Here is an 8,255-nt window from a genome sequence, read left to right as displayed (position 1 = left end):
TTTCGGTTATTTGGGGTCCTTATTCACCTTTGATCAAAGTGAAACTTTATGTGGACACCAAACAACGCTTAGGGATATCACTTGAATTTTCTAGGAATTTATTAAGAATATTTCCTTTGGAAATATTTCAAAATGCCAAAACAAACAGAAATAGCTTTCATAGTTTTATTCAAAAATATAATGTAAAATGGGGTTTAAATTCCTATATATGGAAAATATATGTCCTTCTGATCTTCTCCAAATTTAATCAGATTTTTCTAAAGCACAAAAGTATTTTTCCATGTTGGAATACCAATTCTGGCCTTAAAAATGGATAGGTTATTTAATTAGGAAAATAATCACAAAAATAATTATTTTTGTGGTTTTGGAATATAAAGATAGGTTAAAGTCAGATTACCAAATATGAGTAGAAGCACTGCTTGCTTTCAAGGACATGTAGTGCAACTCAAGGTAGGTTTTAACATGATCAGAAATAAGCAAGGGTTTTTGGAAATCAGTGTTATACCAAAGAATTTAGGGCTTTAAATCCTCACATGATCAAGCATACAATGTCAATCATGGCACTCACAACATTAGTTTTGAAAAAGTTTTAACAAGCTCAGAATTTCCCAATACAGACAAGTGATAGCAAAAACAGGGTGTGACACCATCGGACCGGCTTATAGACATGCGTGGGCGCTTCCTACTATGGAGGGGCCTACCCAACCCCGATGGCTAATCCCGGGTTGGGAGTGAAAGGTGGTCCCTTTTACTCTTAGTAATGTGGTTGGCTGGCCGTGACATAGATGGTCGGCTATGCCCAAGGGCTTGCATTCCGGGAGGGCAATCTCAGATGGCAAGCTCCACGGTTGGCTTTCTGGTAGCATCATGGTGGCGGTGATGGCTTCATGTTTTGGTCGTGTGGACGACTAGGGGTGTTGTGATGGGAGGCTCATGCTTGCTCTGCCAGTCCCCAGATTTGGGGTCGACTAGTTGGCCCTCATTTGAGTGGTGGCCGGGACTCCTCTTGATGGTGCAGACAAGTGTCCTAGTGAAACCACCGTGCTTATGGCGCGGGTGACGGGGATGCGCTTGCGTGCCACATGCTTCTTGAAGATGGTGTCTTGGATCTCGTTTCCGTGTTAGGGCTCACGGTGAAAACCTTTGTCCTTTCTCAGACTCGGCAGCAATGATGCTTTGCGTCGTCACCCTCTTGGGGCGTTGTCGTTAGGCTCAACGATCTTTGTTCGGTCCTTGATGAGGTGTCAAGCTTGTTCTAGGTTCATGATTTTTGTTTTGATCTGCTTTGTAAGGGGACCTCCCCACCATACCCTATCATTCTGCCGTAATCTTTGGGTTGGTGCTTTATCTATAAAGTGGAACGACAGACTATTTCGACAGCAACCAATAATTGCCATTTTGAACATGCATCTGCATTTTCAATTCTCAGCCCATGTAGTTTTCCAATAAATGTTTAATTACCGCCAAAATTTAGTACTTTCTTCGATTCATATTGGATCTATTGTGGATGTTTCTGTAGGAAAGGCCTGTTAGGCCGTGTGGTCGATGCTTTGGGAGGTCCTATTGATGGAAAATGGGCTCTAAGTGATCACCAATGAGGACGTGTCAAAGAGAAAGCGTCAGGAATTATTTAACTAAATCTGGGCAAACAGATATTCCCACTGTCCCATAATAGAAAAGTGTTTTATACTACACTAGTGTAAAAAATGAGCTTATATTTTAGGACGGAGGAAAAATTAACATTTTCTAGAATCTACATTGTGTATGCAGTAGGTTAGTGAACCTGCAAGAGTAGATTCTTCATTGTATGAAAAGGAGTCCCGTATCCTAGAACATTCTCTAATGCTCGCTAAATCTATTTCAACACAAAGCAAAAGCAGTGCTTGAGATTTGGGAAGAAACACATCGAGTGGTTAATCTCTCTTTTCATTGGAGACTTAGTTAAGTCAAAGAAATGTTCACGGCACCATGGGATCCTTCTACTAACTAGTGGCTAGAGCATTAGTAGAGTCCAACTAGAAAAGCACAACTTGACAAGTCAAAGCAGTAGCATATTTTATGGTATAAGGGCATCTCCACCGAACCCTAAAACTGTTAGTTTGTCATTCAACACGATAGTTATCGATGTGCAAACAAGTCACGATTGAAATACGGCTAAATAGACACAAGTCGGGATGGTTTTGTAGGCATCTCACCGCTGCCAACTATGCGTCCGACATATTGGACCGACCAATAAGCTACGCATTAGGTCGTGCTCTCGTGATGTCTAGTCGGATTAGATATAGACAAAAATGACCGGTGGTTTGCCCTTCGCTGCCCTGCCGTGTTGTTTGCTTCGTCAAGAAGAAGAAAGGGAGAAAGGAAGAGGAAATCGCCCCCACCCCTTCTCCCTCGGCCCATCAGCCCATGGCCAGGTCCTTCGACGCCGGCCACCAGAGAAGGAAGCGAACTCAACATCCAGTCGCCCGCGCCCCGTCTCGTCCCAGGCACATCCCCTCCTTTATTCCCCTTCCCTCACCCCTCACTGTGACGACCGATGAACCCTAGAGGATGGGGATTGACTACACGGGAGGGGGTCAGGTTAGGTGAGGACAGAACAAGGGAGAGAGAGACGAAGAGAAGAGGGATCAGATTCAGTCACATCTCATTCCATGCCCAGTTCATAGATACAGGGTGGGTTAAGTACCCACTTAACAGGCCACAGGCGGATCACACACTCACGGGCTTAGACCACACACTAACAGCCCATCTCCTCTCTGCTCACTTATTACATGTCAATTGATGCATTAATATCAGGTGTGTCAGTTGCCCCTCCTTGAGAGGCTGCCTCATTTGTCCAGCAAGGTGCCGTCGGGTAGCGATGTCGCAGGACGTTGTAGTATTCCAAAATTGCTGACTCTAGGGACAAATATGTCCACTGAACACTGACCTAAACGATTGAAGTGTTGCCCTTCTTGACCATCCGACGATCCAGAATGGCCACAGGTTGTAATGGAGCTGCTGCGAGGTATTTTGCGTGAGGGAGTTCAGAGAAGACCAGTGAGTAATGTGGTGTGAAGGGCTTCAGTTGTGACACATGAAAGACCGGCTGGATGCGACTATTGACCGGTAGTTGAAGCTTATAGGCCATGCTGTCAATGCGTTGCAAGACTCGAAACGGCCCAAAGAACATGTAGGCCCACTTTGGACACGGGCGGTTGGCCACCGTTGACTGTGCGTATGGCTACAACTTGAGTAAGACATGTACCCCTTCCTTGAATGTGCGCTTGGTTTGAGGCTTGTCAGCCTTCTGCTTGAACTGGTTCTGAGCACGTGCCAGCTGCGCTCGGAGTGCATCAGTACGGGTTGCCCAGTCCAGGTCTGCTTTGGCTTCCTCTCGTATGTTAGCAGTGAGTGTTGGTAACCCCCCGAGTTTGGGTTCCTTCCCATACAGAGCTTCGAATGGGGATGTGTTCAGCAAGTCATGGTGAGTAGTATTATTTCAGAATTCCGCCGTTGACAGCCACTTGCACCACCTGGATGGTGTGTCATGGATGGCATAGCGCAAGTACATCTCCGGCCACGGGTTCACCGGCTCGCTCTCGCCATTTGTCTGGGGGTGGTACACCATGGAGTAACTCAGCTTGTGCTAGCGGCGTCGAGGAAGGCGTGCCACATGTTGTTGGTGAAGATGTTGTCGTGGTCGGAGACGATGGAGTGAGGAACACCGTGCAACTTCATGATGTTATCCTAGAAGGCGCCTGCCACTGAGTCGGCTGTGAAGGGGTGACGAAGAGGCACAAAGTGTGCATACTTGGTGAAGCGGTCGACAACGATCATGATGTCTTCGTAGCCCTCGGACACCGGCAGTTCTTCAATGAAGTCCATGGTTAGCTCCTGCCATGGCGCGATGGGCATAGCAAATGGCTGGAGCAGGCCCGGAGAGTTGATGATTTCATGCTTGGCATGCTGGCAGATTTCACACTCGTGCACGAACTCCTCCACCGCTTGCTTGATGCCATGCCAAGGGAAGTTCTTCTTGATGCGCTAATAAGTTGAAGTGATGCCTCACTGGCTCCCACCATGCTTGCTTGGTTTGAAGGGCCAAATTGGCGCCAATCCAGAGCTTGTCATGGAAGCGGATGACGCCTTGTCTGAGCTCATAGCCTTGCTCGTCGTGGGCTGGAGATGGCTAGTCGTTCGAGGACGTCTTGGGCGTCTGCTTCGGTCTCATAGGAGTTGGCCACCTCTTGCGGCCACTACGGTTGACATGTTGACACAACATCGAGAGCAAGGAGGTGGCCGACGCACGAAAGGGCATCTGCTGCACCGTTCTTGATGCCTCATCGATACTTGAAGGAAATCTGGAGTCCAACTAGCTGGGACATTGCCTTGTGTTGTAGCTCTATGTCCAGTTGCTGCTCGGCCAAGCTGCACAAGCTCTTGTGGTCGGTAACAATGATGAATGGAGCGCGCTGAAGATATGGGTGCCGCTTCTCGACAGCCATGATTACAGCAAGGAAATCCTTCTCGTAGATGGAGAGGCACTGGTTGCGCACCCCCAAGGCCTTGTTGAGGTAGGCCACATCATGGACATCTTGGATGAGCACCGTCCCAACTGAAGTGTCGCACGAAATCCATCAGGGCGAGGACTCGTGTGTTTACCATGGCAGTCTTGAGTAAGTCAAATGATGTCCCGGCTTGTTCTGACCAGTCGAATCCTTTCATGGTGAGGAGTTGAGTGAGCGGCTTGGCGATGATTACATAACGGGGCACGAATTTGCGGTAGTACCCCGTGAGACCAAGGAACCCGCGCAACTCTGTGGCATTTGTTGGAGTAGGCCAGTCATGCATGGCGATCGTCTTGTTGGAATCAGTTGCCACTCCCTGTTTGGAGATCACATGGCCCAAATACTCAATGCAAGGATGGGCAAATGAGCATTTGGACTCCTTGGCGTACAGTTGATGTTGACGAGAGTGCCAAACACAATGCAGAGGTGCTCCACATGTTCCTAAAGTGTATAACTGATACATCCATTTTGCATCATGCTTTCATGTTGATATTTATCGCTTTATGGACAGTTATTATAATTTATGGTACCATACTTATGCCTTTTCTCTCTTATTTTGCAAGGTTTATTCGAAGAGGGAGAATACCGGCAGCTGGAATTCTGGACTGGAAAAGGAGCAAGTCTGAGTCCTCTATTCTGCGCAACTCCAAATGCCCTAAAAATCAACGTGGAATTTTTTGGGAATATATAAAAAATACTGGGCGAAAGAAGTGCCAGAGGGGAGCTGCCAGGGGCCCACAAGCCTGGTAGCCGTGGCCTGCCCCCTGGCCGCTGCTACAGGGCTTGTGGGCACCCTGGCGGCCCACTGTCCCCCCTCTTCTACTATATGAAGAGTTTCGTCCGGAAAAAAACCAGGCAGGAGCTTTTTCGAGGAGGCGCCGCCGCCATGAGGCGGAACTTGAGTAGAACCAATCTAGAGCTCCGGCAGGACGATCCTGCCGGGGAAACTTCCCTCCTGGAGGTGGAAATCGTCGCCATCGTCATCACCAACACTCCTCTCGTCGGAGGGGAGTCATCTCCATCAACATCTTCATTAGCACCATCTCCTATCAAAACCCTAGTCTATCTCTTGTAACCAATCGCCGTCTCGTGACGCCGATTGGTACCCGTAAGGTTGCTAGTAGTGTTGAATACTCTTTGTAGTTGATGCTAGTTGGTTTACTTGGTGGAAAATTATATGTTCAGATCTATTATGATATTCATTACTTCTCTGGTCATGAATATATCCATGCTTTCTGAGTAGTTACTTTTGTTCCTAAGGACATGGGATAAGTCTTGCTATTAATAGTCATGTGAATTTGGTATTCGTTCGGTATTTTGATATGATGTATGTTGTATTTTCCTCTAGTGGTGTTATGTGAACGTCGACTACATAACACTTAATCATATTTGGGCCTAGAGGGAGGCATTGGGGAGTAGTAAGTAGATGATGGGTTTCTAGAGTGACAGAAGCTTAAACCCTAGTCTATGTGTTGCTTCGTAAGGGGCTGATTTGGATCCACTAGTTTAATGCTATGGTTAGACGTTGTCTTAATTATTCTTTTGTAGTTGCGGATGCTTGCGAGAGGGGTTAATCATAAGTGGGATGCTTGTCCAAGTAAGGGCAGTACCCAAGCGCCGGTCCACCCACATATCAAACTATCAAAGTAACGAACGCGAATCATATGAACATGATGAAACTAGCATGACCGAAATTCCCATGTGTCCTCAGGAGCGCTTTACTTCCTATTAAACTTTGTTCAGGCTTGTCCCTTCCTACAAAATGGATTGGGCCACTTTGCTACACCCTTGCTATTACTTGTTACTTTTCACCTGCTACGTTTCACCTCACTACACCATCACTTGTTACCGCTACTTTCAGTGCTTGCAGTTATTACCTTGCGAAAACCGTTTATCACAGCCTTGTGCTCCTCATTGGGTTCGACACTCTTACTTATCGAAAGGACTATGATTGATCCCCTATACTTGTGGGTCATCAAGACTCTTTTCTGGCGCAGTTGTCGGGGAGTGAAGCGCCTTTGGTAAGTGTAATTTGGTAAGGAAACATTTATATACTGTGCTGAAATTTATTGTCACTTGTCACTATGGAAACTGTTCCTTTGAGGAATTTGTTCGGGGTATCTTCACCACGAACGGAAGCACGAGGAGTTGCTCCTCAACCTAAGGTACCTACTGAAATTCCTTCTGGTATGCTTGAGAAACTGCTGGCTAATCCTTTCACAGGAGATGGATCATCACATCCAGACTAGCATCTAATCTATGTAGATGAAGTTTGTGGTTTATTTAAGCTTGCAGGTTTGCCCGAGGATGAGGTAAGGAAGAAAGTCTTTCCTTTATCTTTTAAGGATAAGGCGTTGACATGGTATAGGCTATGTGATGATACTGGATCATGGGACTACAATCGGTTGAAATTGGAATTTGATCAAAAGTTTTATCCTATGCATTTAGTACATCGTGATCGGAATTATATTTATAAATTTTGGCCTCGTGACAGGGAAAGCATAGCTCAAGCTTGGGGGAGACTTAAAACAATGCTATATTCATGCCCCAATCATGAGCTCTCGAGAGAAATTATCACTCAAAACTTTTATGCTTGGCTTTCTCATGAAGATCGTACCATGCTTGACACTTCTTGTACTGGTTCTTTTACGAAGAAGGATATTGACCACAAGTGGAATTTATTGGAAAGAATCAAACGTAACTCTGAAGATTGGGAGCTTGAAGAAGGTAAGGAGTCAGGTATGAATTTCCAGTTTATTGCGTTAAATCTTTTGTTGAAACAAACACTTCTAGAGATTTTAGCACTAAGTATGGACTTGACTCTGAGATAGTAGCTTCTCTATGTGAATATTTTGCTGCTCATATTGATCTTCCCAAAGAGAAGTGGTTTAAGTATCATCCTCCCGTAGAAGTCAACATAGTTAAACCCAATCTAGTTGAAGAGAAAGTCATTGCCTATAATGATCCTATTGTTCCTTGTGCCTACACTAAGAAACCACCTTACCCTGGTAGGAAAAAGGATTATTCTAAAGCTCCAACTGTGATACGTAGGGGTTACATTAGACCACTTGCACCCCCTGAGGAAATTAGAGTTGAACCTAGTGTTAATATTATCAAAGATCTCTTAGCCGAAGACATAGACGGGCATATTGTCAAATTCTGTGAGGGCTCCGCTAGAATTGCTAAACCTCATGCAAAAGAAAAATACGGACCTGTAGCTGGCCTGCCCGTTGTTTCTGTCAAGATAGGAGATCACTGTTATCATGGTTTATGTGATATGGGTGCTAGTGTTAGTGCAATACCCCGGTCCCTATATGATGAAATCAAAGATGAGATTGCACCTGCTGACTTAGAACCCATTGATGTCACTATTACGCTAGCTAATAGAGACACTATCTGCCCTGTGGGAATTGTGAGACACGTAGAAGTCATGTGTGGTAAGACGAAGTATCCTACTGATTTCCTCGTCCTTGCTACTACACAAGATAGCTTTTGTCCAATCATATTTGGTAGACCCTTTCTCAACACTGTCAATGCTCATATTGATTGCATTAAATAGACTGTCACTGTTAGTTTCGAGGGTGTGTCTCATGAATTTAACTTCTCCAAGTTTGGAAGACAATCCCATGAAAAAGAGTCGTCTGGTAGGGATGAAATCATTGCTCTTGCCTCTATTGCCATGCCTCCTACGGATCCTTTAGAGCA

Source organism: Hordeum vulgare, chromosome 3H (assembly GCF_904849725.1).
Source record: "Hordeum vulgare subsp. vulgare chromosome 3H, MorexV3_pseudomolecules_assembly, whole genome shotgun sequence".
Taxonomy (NCBI): domain Eukaryota; kingdom Viridiplantae; phylum Streptophyta; class Magnoliopsida; order Poales; family Poaceae; genus Hordeum; species Hordeum vulgare.
The sequence above is the reverse complement of the archived record's forward strand: the minus strand, read 5'-3'. Positions refer to the sequence as shown.